This window comes from Neoarius graeffei, chromosome 6 (assembly GCF_027579695.1).
Source record: "Neoarius graeffei isolate fNeoGra1 chromosome 6, fNeoGra1.pri, whole genome shotgun sequence".
NCBI classification, from domain to species: Eukaryota; Metazoa; Chordata; class Actinopteri; order Siluriformes; family Ariidae; genus Neoarius; species Neoarius graeffei.
Window position 1 is genome coordinate 78,771,085 of NC_083574.1, and position 14,786 is coordinate 78,785,870.

The window sequence follows — 14,786 nt, forward strand, 5'->3', positions numbered from 1 at the left end:
TGTTTAAACTGAGAAAATGTATCATTTAAAGAGGAAAAATTAGGTGATTTTAAATTTCATGACAACACCACATCTCAAAAAAGTTGGGACAAGGCCATGTTTCCCACTGTGAGACATCCCCTTTTCTCTTTACAACAGTCTGTAAACGTCTGGGGACTGAGGAGACAAGTTGCTCAAGTTTAGGGATAGGAATGTTAACCCGTTCTTGTCTAAATGTAGGATTCTAGTTGTTCAACTGTCTTAGGTCTTTTTTGTCGTATCTTCCATTTTATGATGCGCCAAATGTTTTCTCTGGGTGAAAGATCTGGACTGCAGGCTGGCCAGTTCAGTACCCGGACCCTTCTTCTACGCAGCCATGATGCTGTAATTGATGCAGTATGTGGTTTGGCATTGTCATGTTGGAAAATGCAAGGTCTTCCCTGAAAGAGACGTCGTCTGGATGGGAGCATATGTTGCTCTAGAACCTGGATATACCTTTCAGCATTGATGGTGTCTTTCCAGATGTGTAAGCTGCCCATGCCACATGCACTAATGCAACCCCATACCATCAGAGATGCAGGCTTCTGAACTGAGCGCTGATAACAACTTGGGTCGTCCTTCTCCTCTTTAGTCCGAATGACACAGCGTCCCTGATTTCCATAAAGAACTTCAAATTTTGATTCGTCTGACCACAGAACAGTTTTCCACTTTGCCACAGTCCATTTTAAATGAGTCTTGGCCCAGAGAAGACGTCTGCGCTTCTGGATCATGTTTAGATACGGCTTCTTCTTTGAACTATAGAGTTTTAGCTGGCAACGGCGGATGGCACGGTGAATTGTGTTCACAGATAATGTTCTCTGGAAATATTCCTGAGCCCATTTTGTGATTTCCAATACAGAAGCATGCCTGTGTGTGATGCAGTGCCGTCTAAGGGCTCGAAGATCACAGACACCCAGTATGGTTTTCCGGCCTTGACCCTTACGCACAGAGATTCTTCCAGATTCTCTGAATCTTCTGATGATATTATGCACTGTAGATGATGATATGTTCAACCTCTTTGCAATTTTACACTGTTGAACTCCTTTCTGATATTGCTCCACTATTTGTCGGCGCAGAATTAGGGGGATTGGTGAGCCTCTTCCCATCTTTACTTCTGAGAGCCGCTGCCACTCCAAGATGCTCTTTTTATACCCAGTCATGTTAATGACCTATTGCCAATTGACCTAATGAGTTGCAATTTGGTCCTCCAGCTGTTCCTTTTTTGTATCTTTAACTTTTCCAGCCTCTTATTGCCCCTGTCCCAACTTTTTTGAGATGTGTTGCTGTCATGAAATTTCAAATGAGCCAATATTTGGCATGAAATTTCAAAATGTCTCACTTTCGACGTTTGATATGTTGTCCATGTTCTATTGTGAATACAATATCAGTTTTTGAGATTTGTAAATTATTGCATTCTGTTCTTATTTACAATTTGTACTTTGTCCCAACTTTTTTGGAATCGGGGTTGTATAATGCGTACACACACACACACACACACACACACACACACACACAGGGTTTGTCAAAATTAAATGTTAACACTTAAATGGTAGAAACCATTTATTCACAAAACGTACATCATATATGCAAGATGATTTACAGGACGGTCTCAGCCTGTTCGCCATCGTGTTCAACACACAAAAACCAGCGAGCAACAGTACCATTTAAAGCCCGGACATACATTTCACAGGGAAAAGATGATACCACAGTCCTTATTCTGTCCTTGAGGTCATTGATATCACGGACTTTCCTGCTACACACACACGCTCCTTCACCATACCCCATAACCAGAAATCACAGGGCATCAAATCAGGGGAGTGTGGAGGCCACGGCAACGTTCCACTGCGACCTGTCCATCGACCTGGAAATGTGTGGTCAAGATAAGCACGAACAGTACGGCCAAAAAAGAAAAATAATCCATAAGTGTTAACATAGTTTTGACTAACCCTGTGTGCGTTTATTTGTGGTCAGAAGTTTACATACAGTGACATGAATGTCATCTTGGATATGAATGTCATGGCAATATTTGGGCTTTCAGTCATTTCTTTGAAATGTTTTTTCTGTTGCAGAATGATTGTACAGCATACAGCTTTAAAATAAATAAATAACCACTAGAATTTGGTGCGCAAGTTTTAATTTTCTTTGGGTTTTCTGAAATCAACACATGGTCAAAAATATACATGCAGCACACCTAATATTTAAATGTAAAATGTCTCTTCGCAAGATTCACCTTGACCAAACATTTTTGTTTACCATAAACAAGCTTCTGGAAGAATTCTGGTTAGATATTTCACGACTCTTCATGGTAGAATTGGTAGAGTTCAATTTTTTTTTTCTTGGCAATAAAAGTTTATTAGTGCTGTCAAAGTTAACGCGATCACGCGTTAACGCGATCTCAATTTAATGCGATTTAAAAAAAATAGTGCCGTTAACGCAAATTCTAATTTGGCCCTGCGAGTCACCCGTAGTTCCTGTTGAGGCTTGTCGCGCGCTGCTTCAATAAGAGTACGTGTGAGTGATGGAGAAAGGCATAAACATCCTCGCCGCCATATCGGATGGGGCAAAGTGGAGATTCTTCAACCGTCTCTGGTATAGCGTCTAGACAGTAGCCGAGAATAAAGATGCCTCATTCATGTGCTGCGTTTAACTGTACCAACAGGTTTACCGTCCAAACGAGATCACATGGGATTACCTTTCACAGGCGAGACTGGAAAAATACTTTTCAATACTGTTCCTTCAGTCTGCAGTTTCCCAGCTCATCTCCACCGGGTAGGTGTAGAGTTATAAGCAGTGAGCATTAGAGAATACAGTGCCACACTATGATGAACGTTTTTGAACGTATGATGAATGTTTTTATTTTTGTTATCTGTTTTTTTCTTCTTTTATGCCAAATACTTCTCTTCAAAAGAAACTAATGAAGAGTAAAATAAAACTTTTTTTATTTTCACAGTGATATGCACTTTATTTTTCATCCCTTGGTTTTCTCATCTAATATGGAAGTTATGGGTGTCAGTGGCTGTGACAAGACGTGTTATGCTCTGCAATATAAAAAAAAAAAAAAAATTGGTACAAAGCAAGCCCATTCACTTTTTTTATGCTAATTACAATGGTTTTTCATGTGACAAAAATGTGCGATTAATCACGAGTTAACTATGACAGTCGCGACATTAATCGCGATTAAATATTTTAAAATCGCTTGACAGCACTACACACACACACACACACAGGTTAGAGGTAAGGAACATTTATTCAGTGATGTCGTTAATCGTGATATAAAAGTTCCAAATTTGACACCTGCCCACTTTTTTTTTTTTTAAAGATATTTTTTGGGGCTTTTTGCACCTTTATTGGATAGGACAGTGTAGAGACAGGAAATGAGCGGGAGAGAGAGAGACGGGAAGGGATCGGGAAATGACCTCGGGCCGGAATCGAACCCGGGTCGCCCGCATTCATGGTATGGCGCCTTAACCACCTGAGCCACGACGCCCCCACACCTGCCCACTTCAACCATGCTGCTGGCACACGGTGTCCTCGACCCTCGTCGCCCTGAGCCAATTGGTATAATTACGTCATGACGTGGACCCCTCTGAGCTGAGCTTTTCCAGTACACTCAAAACACACACATACTTGGATGAATTATAACCAAAAACAAAGAAATTTGAATGATTTCCTCAACATATTTTTTGTAATTTTATATATTGTGCTGTTGAAGAAAACTTTTTAATGCATTTTCCGTGAAACAAGACGAGCTACTTTAGACTGGTTCCCTGCTCTCTTAGCATAGAGTGAGCATACAGTCAGTGTCTCTAACGCTTGGTAGGATTAATTTTATACGGGAACCAGTCCAGGAAAACAAGATTTTCGATAGACACAGGTGAACTTTGTTTTGATGAGGAGTCGGATGTTACGATGCATGATTCACTTCACAGAATAATAATTGAAATATGCTACTGCTGGACTGACAGTTCAGGTCTGCATCACGGAGCGGTTGCTTAGGTTGCCAGCACTAACTTTTGTTGTCCGATTGGATGATTACCATTAAAGTTTCACTTGACCTTGCACATGCTTTAGTTGTTTCGGACGATCGGACATGTGGTTTTTTGAGCAGCGTGTGTGTCATTCATATATATGAATGACACACATTTAATATGTTAAATATATGAACGACATTTAATATATTATACACACGCATACACACAGGGTGTTTCAAAAAATTTGATATTATTTGAGATGTAAATATCCCAGAAACTACATAGTCTGGGCAAATGAAACTGAACAGCCTTAATGTTCAGCAATATAAGATTTATTCCTCAAAATCTGAATCAGAAATTCAAAAAGGTATGTGGATTCCATGAACAAGTTCACAAATTTTCAATATTTGTGAACCCGCTCGACTGTCTCTTCCGATACTGGTGGTCGTCCAGATCCTTTTGTCCTGCTGCAGAGACGGCCTTCCTCTTTGAACTTTTTGTGCCGTGTCCAAATCTGCATTGCAGTTGGTGCATTTTTAGAGAAATCTCTCATAAATGCACGCTGCACACACACACCCTTCTCTTTTTCAGTGAATGGTATTTCTAGATCTAAAAAGATAAGCATGAAACAAATTTTGACCTGTTTTGAAACACCGTGTGTGTGTACGCATATATAAAATGATGACTTACATTTATAGGACACAGGCGAAACCACAGACCTACATGATAGTAAATGAAACAAACACCTAATGATAATTAACTGGCATGGCTGATTAGACTGACAGCAACATCAATAATAAATTAGTCCAAATGTCTCCAACAGGTTTGCTCCGTGCTCCTGGGATACTTATGTTCATTTCTGTCATTATTTTGTAGTTTAATGAAGTATGCAAATAAAAAAGGTTGTCTTGCAGATACTCTGCCGTTCCCCGAGATGCTTCATTCCAAAGCCTTTTGTGTGTTTATGGCATCAGGGCTTCATGCCAACTGAGTCCTCACTCCTAATTTATAATAAACGTGAATTATGAAATCCTGACAGGACATAAAATGAGATTTAATGGTTTGCAACAGGCCACTTAATTTAAACATTCACACGTGTGCGCGCACGCGCACACAGTGGTGCCTGAAAGTTTGTGAACCCTTTAGAATTTTCTATAACTTATTTCTGCATAAATATGACCTAAAACATCAGATTTTCACACAAGTCCTAAAAGTAGATAAAGAGAACCCAGTTAAACAAATGAGACAAAATATTATACTTGGTCATTTATTTATCGAGGAAAACGATCCAATATTACACATCTGTGAGTGGCAAAAGTATGTGAACCTTTGCTTTCAGTATCTGGTGTGACCCCCTTCTGCAGCAATAACTGCAACTAAACGTTTGCGGTAACTGTTGATCAGTCCTGCACACCGGCTTGGAGAAATTTTAGCCCGTTCCTCCGTACAGAACAGCTTCAACTCTGGGATGTTGGTGGGTTTCCTCACATGAACTGCTCGCTTCAGATCCTTCCACAACATTTTGATTGGATTAAGGTCAGGACTTTGACTTGGCCATTCTAAAACATTAACTTTATTCTTCTTTAACCATTCTTTGGTAGAACGACTTCTGTGCTTAGGGTCGTTGTCTTGCTGCATGACCCACCTTCTCTTGAGATTCAGTTCATGAACAGATGTCCTGACATTTTCCTTTAGAATTCGTTGGTATAATTCAGAATTCATTGTTCCATCAATGATGGCAAGCCGTCCTGGCCCAGATGCAGCAAAACAGGCCCAAACCATGATACTACCACCGCCATGTTTCACAGATGGGATAAGGTTCTTATGCTGGAATGCAGTGTCTTCCTTCCTCCAAACATAACGCTTCTCATTTCAACCACAAAGTTCTATTTTGGTCTCATCCGTCCACAAAACATTTCTCCAATAGCCTTCTGGCTTGTCCACATGATCTTTAGCAAACTGCAAACAAGCAGCAATGTTCTTTTTGGAGAGCAGTGGCTTTCTCCTTGCAACCCTGCCATGCACACCATTGTTGTTCAGTGTTCTCCTGATGGTGGACTCGAACATTAGCGAATGTGAGCGAGGCCTTCAGTTGCTTAGAAGTTACCCTGGGGTCCTTTGTGACCTCGCCAACTATTACACGCCTTGCTCTTGGAGTGATCTTTGTTGGTTGACCACTCCTGGGGAGGGTAACAATGGTCTTGAATTTCCTCCATTTGTACACAATCTGTCTGACTGTGGATTGGTGGAGTCCAAACTCTTTAGAGATGGTTTTGTAACCTTTTCCAGCCTGATGAGCATCAACGCTTTTTCTGAGGTCCTCAGAAATTTCTTTTGTTCGTGCCATGATACACTTCCACAAAAATGTGTTGTGAAGATCAGACTTTGATAGATCTCTGTTCTTTAAATAAAACAGGGTACCCACTCACACCTGATTGTCATCCCATTGATTGAAAACATCTGACTAATTTCACCTTCAAATTAACTGCTAATCCTAGAGGTTCACATACTTTTGCCACTCACAGATATGTAATATTAGATCATTTTGCTCCGTCAATAAATGACCAAGTATAATATTTTTGCCTCATTTGTTTAACTGGGTTCTCTTTTGGCCCTTTTCCAGCTCACTTCAGCCCGACATGGCTCGCGTTTCGACTATCTCAAAACAGCACGACTCAGCTTGCTTCAGCCCTGCTTAGCACCCAAAACTCGCACGGTTTTGGAGTGGGGCTGAAGCGAGCCAAACCGAGCTGAGTGAGGCTGGGGGCGTGAGCAGACACTCCCCTGTGCACTGATTGGTGAGGAGGAATGTCCTCACACGCCCACACACGCCCCACGAGCACGCTGGGATCTGTCAACACCGTAAACCCGGAAGAAGAAGAATTACGAATTATGAGAATTTCTGAAGCCTTATGCACCTCGCCTCATCTATACGCTCTTGCCAGTATCTGTTGGCGTTGTTGGTGACAACAAGCCACAGAACCAAGACCAGCGACACTAACGACTCCATGTCCTCCATGTTTATTGTTTACTATCCGGGTCGTGAGACTACCGCTTAAAAGATCACTGATGTCACCGTTTGCGCCGCTTAACAACATCACGTGACGTCCACCCACTTTCGCTAACTCCACCCAATGTGTCTACCCTCTTCCAGCCAGCACGGTTCAGCGCGGTTGTAGTCGAAATGCAACTCCAACAGCCCCGCTCAGCTCGACTCAGCCCAACTCAGCACGGCACGGCTCAGCCCGACTCAGCCGCGTTTGTAGTGGAAAAGCGGCATTTATCTACTTTTAGGACTTGTGTGAAAATCTGATGATGTTTAGGTCATATTCATACAGAAATATAGAAAATTCTAAAGGGCTCACAAACTTTCAAGCACCACTGTGTATATGAGAATAAAAAACACAGGATTTAAACAATTTAAAAGAAAAAAAAAAAGGTCATACCATCATCAGAAAATTGCAAGTTTGAATCCTGATGAGCAAAACTATTGTTCTCTGGTGAGAAGGATGGCACTCACTCTCCTGTCAATCACAGAGCCACTAGCCAAACATGGGTATCTGGAAGTTTGTTTATGCAGAGGAGGGCAGATAATGTGTGTAACACTACCCTTTGACACAGCAAGAACAGCAGCACCTCCAAAAAAATAAATAAATAAAATAATTTGCACATGGCTGACTTCAGGTGTCTCAGATAAAGCACCTATATTGTATGTTGCCATAAAGTATTTTATGCCAACATAAAATAAAACAAACCAATGCAATGGTTAAACTGATATTTGACGGCAGAAACGTGTCACTTTATAAGCAAGCAGCTGCGCCAGGATCAAGTTATATTAATCTTCCAAAATGAAGATAAGAACTTATTCAGTCTGCACTCAGTGAACTGATTTATTTATAGATCTGAGCATCACTACAGTTTAAAAAAAAAAATAGTTGGTCTTTACACTTTTGTTATAGCTGTGATTTTTAAAAGATTGCAGAGGTCATGTTTTCCCCACCCCCAGGTATTAACAGCAAAAAAATAAAAATAAAAAGGCAAGAATCCAGGGTGAACTCAACTTAATAAACAGCAGCTATTCCAGTTTATTTTAGCAACCAAAGACAACACAGTCTGGCCTTGTTTTATAGGACTTGTGAAATCACAGGTCAAAAGTCACTTCGACAGTCAGTGCAAAGCAAAAATAACCATGACCAGAAACAATTTACAGGGTGATCTTTATTCACATTTATGGCCCTTTTCCACTACCCTTTTTCAGCTCACTTCAGCTCACTTCAGCCCGACACGGCTCGCGTTTCGACTACCAAAAACCAGCACGACTCGGCTCGCTTCAGCCCTGCTTAGCCCCTAAAACTCGCACCGTTTTGGAGTGGGGCTGAAGCGAGCCAAACCGTGCCGAGTGAGGCTGGGGGCGTGAGCAGACACTCCCCTGTGCACTGACTGGTGAGGAGGAGTGTCCTCACATGCCCACACATGCCCCGCGAGCACGCTGGGATCTGTAAACACCGCAAACCCGGAAGGAGAAGAATTACGAATTACGAGAATTTCTGAAGCCTTATGCGCCTCGCCTCATCTATACGCTCTTGCCAGTATCTGTTGGCGTTGTCGGTGACAACAAGCCACAGCACCAAGACCAGCAACACTAACGACTCCATGTCCTCCATGTTTATTGTTTACTATTCGGGTCGTGAGACTACCGCTTAAAAGCTCACTGATGTCACTGTTTGCGCTGCCTAACGACATCACGTGACGTCCACCCACTTTCGCTAACTCCACCCAATGTGTCCACCCACTTCCAGCCAGCACGGTTCAGCGCGGTTGTAGTCGAAATGCAACTCCAACAGCCCCGCTCAGCTCGACTCAGCACGGCACGGCTCAGCCGCGTTTGTAGTGGAAAAGCGGCAATAGTCCGATCACTGCTTTAGCTGAAAAAGGTAATTGTACAATATTCAATTTAGATCTCGGCTTCATTAGCTTTTTAGATCCAGTGCAAATTTAGGTTAAGACCACGAGCCCAAATGTGAAGCATGGGAGTGGCAGCATCATGATGTGGAGGCATTTTGCTTGAAAAGGGACTGGTGCACTTCAGAAAATAGATGGCATCATTAGCAAGTTGGATTATCTGATCAGATTTACTGAAGCAACACCTCAAGGCACCAACCAGAAAATTCAAATTTGACCGCAAATGGATTTTCTAGCAGGACAGTGGTCCTAAGCATACTTCCACAGTTATAACAAAATGGATTAAAAGACAACAAAGATGAGTTATTTCGTACATGCTTTTGAGGCTGTGTTTATGATGGTGTAAAAAATGGATTCACATTCTCAATTAGTCCGAGATTGCGACATTCCAGCACCGAACAACCAGAAAATAGTAAAACACTCCTTGGAAAAGTGAAAACTTGTACAAATTCCACTCTCGTCTGAACGAAAAAACTCCAACCATTTTCTCTCAACCAAGAGACAGTTGGAAAAAGGGAATAATGTGCATGAAGATGCACAGCTGAATATACACCAACAAACCATGCTTGCTTTCTAACAAGCCGCTGCTCTAGAACAAGGCACGCTCCCGGGGGGGGACAAATACTTTCTAGAGACCATTTGACTGGTCGAACACAGAAGTAGCTAGTACAGTATGAGCATCAAAAACTTAACCATTTTCACAGAAGTGATACTTAAAATGAAAATATCTCCTGCTCTTGTGATTTTAACAATGGCTCAAACAAACATTCACAGTGGTGCTTGAAAGTTTGTGAACCCTTTAGAATTTTCTATATTTCTGCATAAATGACCTAAAACATGATCAGATTTTCAAACAAGTCCTAAAAGTAGATAAAAAGAATCCAGTTAAACAAATGAGACAAAAAAAATATTATACTTGGACATTTATTTGTTGAAAATAATCCAATATTACATATCTGTGAGTGGCAAAAGTATGTGAACCTCTAGGATTAGCAGTTCATTTGAAGGTGAAATTAGTGTCAGGTGTTTTCGATCAATGGGATGACAATCAGGTGTGAGCGGGCACCCTGTTTTATTTAAAGAACAGGGATCTATCAAAGTCTGATCTTCACAACACATGTTGGTGGAAGTGTATCATGGCACAAACAAAGGAGATTTCTGAGGACCTCAGAAAAAGCATTGTTGTTGCTCATCAGGCTGGAAAAGGTTACAAAACCATCTCTAAAGAGTTTGGACTCCACCAATCCACAGTCAGACAGATTGTGTACAAATGGAGGAAATTCAAGACCATTGTTACCCTCCCCAGGAGTGGTCGACCAACAAGGAGCACTCCAAGAGCAAGGCGTGTAATAGTCAGCAAGGTCACAAAGGACCCCAGGGTAACACCTAAGCAACTCTCACATTGGCAAATGTTCATGCGTCAACCTCTAGAACACTGAACAACAATGGTGTGCATGGCAGGGTTGCAAGGAGAAAGCCACTGCTGTCCACAGGCATGAAAACGGGTCAGGGGTGAAAAAGGTGAGAAGGGTGCACGAGTGGTGACGTGTTGTTTATTTTGTTTGGGGGGTCCTCCCCCAGAATAAATATTATAGCCTCCTTACTAAGTATACTGTATTGACAGGACATACAGTACAAATACAAATTCAAATACATGTAGTTATAGTGAAATTATGCCCTGGAAAAAAAAAAAAACGTGAATAATAGAACAAAGAAAGTGGAGAACACACAAGGAATAGTGATCATTTTTTTCCTGTTATTTGCCTGGACCACCAGTGTCTCCATGGCCCGCTTTCGCTGAGTTGCCACATGTTTCAGCCTTGCCCGCTTCTCTCCTTCAGCAGTCTGTTTCTTGGCCTGCTGAGCACTGCAAGTTGCTTGAGAGCCATACTTGCTCTGCTGCTTTTCCTCCTTGTTCACCCTCTGCTGGTGTTTGTATGTGGCTGCTGCAGAGTTAATGTTCTTGCACAATGTTCTGTCCACTTCCCCAAACTTCACATCCTCCCTTCTAAAGAGCTGCATAGCTGTCTTCCCCCTGGACATCAGCGTGTACTTGACAGTCTGTATTGCATTAAATGTTTCCATATTCATGTTGCCACTCCTTTGATCAATTACATCATTCATCAGACTAAATGAGGACTCGGCTCTAGGTCCATGAAAGATGGAGAGGCAACACTTAACCAGTGCACCCAGGGAGGGGTACTTGTCTGGTTTGTCGAAGACATGACCCCACCACTCCACGATGCTCTCTCCCTCCTTAAAGCTGGGGATGGTCAGGTCAACACTGAACCACACAAGTTCCCTCTGGATATCCTGGTCTGCTGGCAAGAGGTGCCCCAGCATACCACTCAGCCTGCCAAGATATGGAAGTATCTGCAGCTTTCAGTTCTTTTTAAAATCAAGGCTGAATACTTTTTTCTTTGCTGCTGTCTTTTATTAAATCAAATTTGAGACTTTTAATTTGATTCCTTTCAGCACGGACAGCACTACAAAATGGCGTCTCCACTATACAGTGCCCTATATAGTGAGTAGCGAGCAATTTCAGACACAGGGATTGTCAAAAGACGCGTGCGCCCTCTTTAATCAAGCCGGAAGTTTTGTTTGTTTTGATAGCAATCAGGAAAGTTTGAAAAAAGTAGGAAATTCAGTCCGATGACTCAATCCAGCTTCTGGTGGTCTGGTCTGCACTCTGACTCATGTGTGCATGCTCTGGCCAGCAGGAGAAGAGGCGCGAAATGACGTTGCTTGCCCTTCGCAGCGAGATGTACTCGTCGCTATGGCGTCAATATCAAAGCAGGAGGAGGAGGCGCAAACCGGCACGAACTGTCTATGGGTGCAAAGCGACCTCCTTGCCCTTTGGGTCAATATCAAACACCCCCCCCCAATTTTTTTTCTCATCGGATCTACACGATTCACGTAGGTCACCCATTTTGGTTTCAAAACGGCGAATTTCGCCGAAAGGTGAGGGATTTTCATGTATGTCTCCAAAAGAACATTGCTGCTCGTCTACAGTTTGCTAAAGATCACGTGGACAAGCCAGAAGGCTATTGGAAAAATGTTTTGTGGACAGATGAGACAAAAATAGAACTTTTTGGTTTCAATGAGAAGTGTTATGTTTGGAGAAAGGAAACCACTGCATTCCAGCATAAGAACCTTATCCCATCTGTGAAACATGGTAGTGGTAGTAGTATCATGGTTTGGGCCTGTTTTGCTGCATCTGGGCCAGGACAGCTTGCCATCATTGATGGAACAATGAATTCTGAATTATACCAGCGAATTCTAAAGGAAAATGTCAGGACATCTGTTCATGAACTGAATCTCAAGAGAAGGTGGGTCATACAGCAAGACAACGACCCTAAGCACACAAGTCGTTCTACCAAAGAATGGTTAACGAAGAATAAAGTTAATGTTTTGGAATGGCCAAGTCAAAGTCCGGACCTTAATCCAATCGAAATGTTGTGGAAGGATCTGAAGCGAGCAGTTCATGTGAGGAAACCCACCAACATCCCAGAGTTGAAGCCGTTCTGTATGGAGGAACGGGCTAAAATTCCTCCAAGCCGGTGTGCAGGACTGATCAACAGTTACCGGAAACGTTTAGTTGCAGTTATTGCTGCACAAGGGGGTCACACCAGATACTGAAAGCAAAGGTTCACATACTTTTGCCACTCATAGATATGTAATATTGGATCATTTTCCTCGATAAATAAATGACGACTAAGTATAATATTTTAGTCTCATTTGTTTAACTGGGTTCTCTTTATCTACTTTTAGGACTTGTGTGAAAATCTGATGTTGTTTTTGGTCATATTTATGCAGAAATATAGAAAATTCTAAAGGGTTCACAAACTTTCAAGCACCACTGTGTGCCATATAGTTCAAAGCCAAATTCTATAAAATTTGTATGAAATAATTAATTGAATAAAACAAGTTAAATCAATAAGTGGATACTTAAACCAGAAGAGGTAGCTTACATGTTTCCAAAAAAAAGTAAGGTAATAAAATAATTATATATCTTGTATAAATAGAAACTAAACCTACCTCACTCTTCACTCTCTTCCCTTCCTGAGGTAACTACATGGCTGGAATTTAGTTTCTTTTGGAGTTAGGAGTTTATTCAGATTAAAATTATCTTTGTAATAATTTAAAAAAAAAATACAGCCTAATTTTTTTAAGCTTCTTAATTTTATGTATTCATTACATTACCGTGAAGAACGTACTGCGTTGGTGAAACTAAAGTAGCTTGCTAAACAAAGCTAAGTAAAGACTAGCAAGCTAGTTATGTAGCCAGTGGCGTACCGTATCCTGCCACTCCTTGAACAACCTGCATCCCAAGGACCGTTTGGTAGCTTCGCATGTGCCTCCTCGAAATTATAGCAAGTCCGAAGCACGACATCGTTTAAGCTATTTTAACAGGTAACAGCCATCTGAATCTTTTGTAGAAAGATTATTCTTAGAGGCAAAGCATTGACTACATGCACATGCTGTATATATGTTATCTAAAAAAATGCATACATGTTATAGGATAAGTTTTAAAACAAAAAAAACCCTCTATTTCTGTCAGTATGCTAGGAAATATTTTCTTACTTAACCGTGAAATTTAACGTACTTACTAAGAGTGTTAATTTTTAATTTAACCTTCAAATTCACGAAATAAAAATTATTTGTAATCAGGCACATTAAGTATCTACCTAAAATTTTCGCAGACGGCTCTGGGTTCTCGTATTCATCCAATAAGATTGTAACCGGAAAGACCAGGCACACAGGATGTGCAAGAGGTGTAGGATATGGCACAACACCTGCTAGCTCTCCAAGCTAATAGTTTCGAGCTAGTTAGGGCTGAATATAAATGTATATCTACTCCCTTGATATGTGCACTAGAAAGGGTTTGAAGTAACAGTTTCTACATCCTAGGTAGTACACTCCAGTGTCCAATCGAGATACATTTGGAATTCAGCCATCCAAGTCGCCACTTAGCCGTACTTTTACACACAGTAATATAAGAAAGAAATTAGTTATTTAAGTTACGTTTAGTGACGTGAATCCCATACCTGTTGTGTAAAAAAAAAAAAAAGAAATAAAGAGTTGATTTGCGGAATTTAAAGTTGAATCTGCCCGATGAGTAAGCTTCCAAAATGTTCAGGTTAAAAGACGGAAGTTTATCGCTCCAAATCCACAAAATATACTGTAGGTGAGGTTTTCTGCTTTAGACAGCGGATGATTCGTAAAGGTGTGGACACAGAACATGTAGTCTTTTCGAAGTGTAAAAATAACTGAGAAGGTGCGCCGGGTGTCACAACAAGAACTACGATTCCCAGCGAGATCATTTGATTGGCTGTTGCCAGCTCGAAACTCAAGGGCTTGTCTTCCGGTTTTACAAAAAAAAAACAAACGACTGGCGATTTTATTGTTGTCGTCTTTCTTAATATATATTAATAGTGTAGCACCGTGGCCTTAGATAATATCAAACAACTATTACAAATATAAAAATATTTCATTTAAAAAAAGTGATTTCTGTGCCGGAATAGAATTGACCAATGGCGGACGAGAGGGGGTGGAGCCAGTGCTGAAAACATATATATTTATAAATAGAGCAGTCAGAGCCACCTGCTTCTGTGTGGGGAAGGACAAACCGCAGAGAAGGAGGGAGAGAGCGCGTGCGCGCAGGATATCCGCATCCTTTTCGGCTTCATCATCTTTAAACGGACGGTAAGCTTAAATAAAACATAATAGAATACATTGTAAGCATGATTGCATAATGAAATGGACATACACTATGGATAAACTGAGACTTTTTCATATCTCACTATGGGCAGATGTGCAGTAAATGATAAGCAA

At 41.2% G+C, this 14,786-nt stretch overlaps 2 protein-coding genes across 5 annotated transcripts in view; one reads left to right on the forward strand and one right to left on the reverse strand.

Moving 5' to 3' along the window:
* Nucleotides 1-14,231, reverse strand: part of LOC132888089 (programmed cell death protein 10-like) — a 39,798-nt gene extending 25,567 nt beyond the window's left edge. The window contains exon 1 of one of the 2 annotated variants that reach the window (XM_060924058.1): nucleotides 14,000-14,231. The gene's annotated coding sequence lies outside the window, so the exon portion shown is untranslated. Of the gene's footprint in view, nucleotides 1-12,989; nucleotides 13,220-13,999 lie in introns of those variants that run through there. The other variant, XM_060924059.1, reaches the window with a different exon arrangement.
* serpini1 (serpin peptidase inhibitor, clade I (neuroserpin), member 1) overlaps nucleotides 13,350-14,786 on the forward strand; it is an 84,611-nt gene continuing 83,174 nt past the window's right edge. For 2 of the 3 annotated variants that reach the window (XM_060924055.1, XM_060924057.1), the window contains exons 1-2: nucleotides 13,350-13,364; nucleotides 14,477-14,657. The gene's annotated coding sequence lies outside the window, so the exon portion shown is untranslated. Of the gene's footprint in view, nucleotides 13,365-14,476; nucleotides 14,658-14,786 lie in introns of those variants that run through there. The other variant, XM_060924056.1, reaches the window with a different exon arrangement.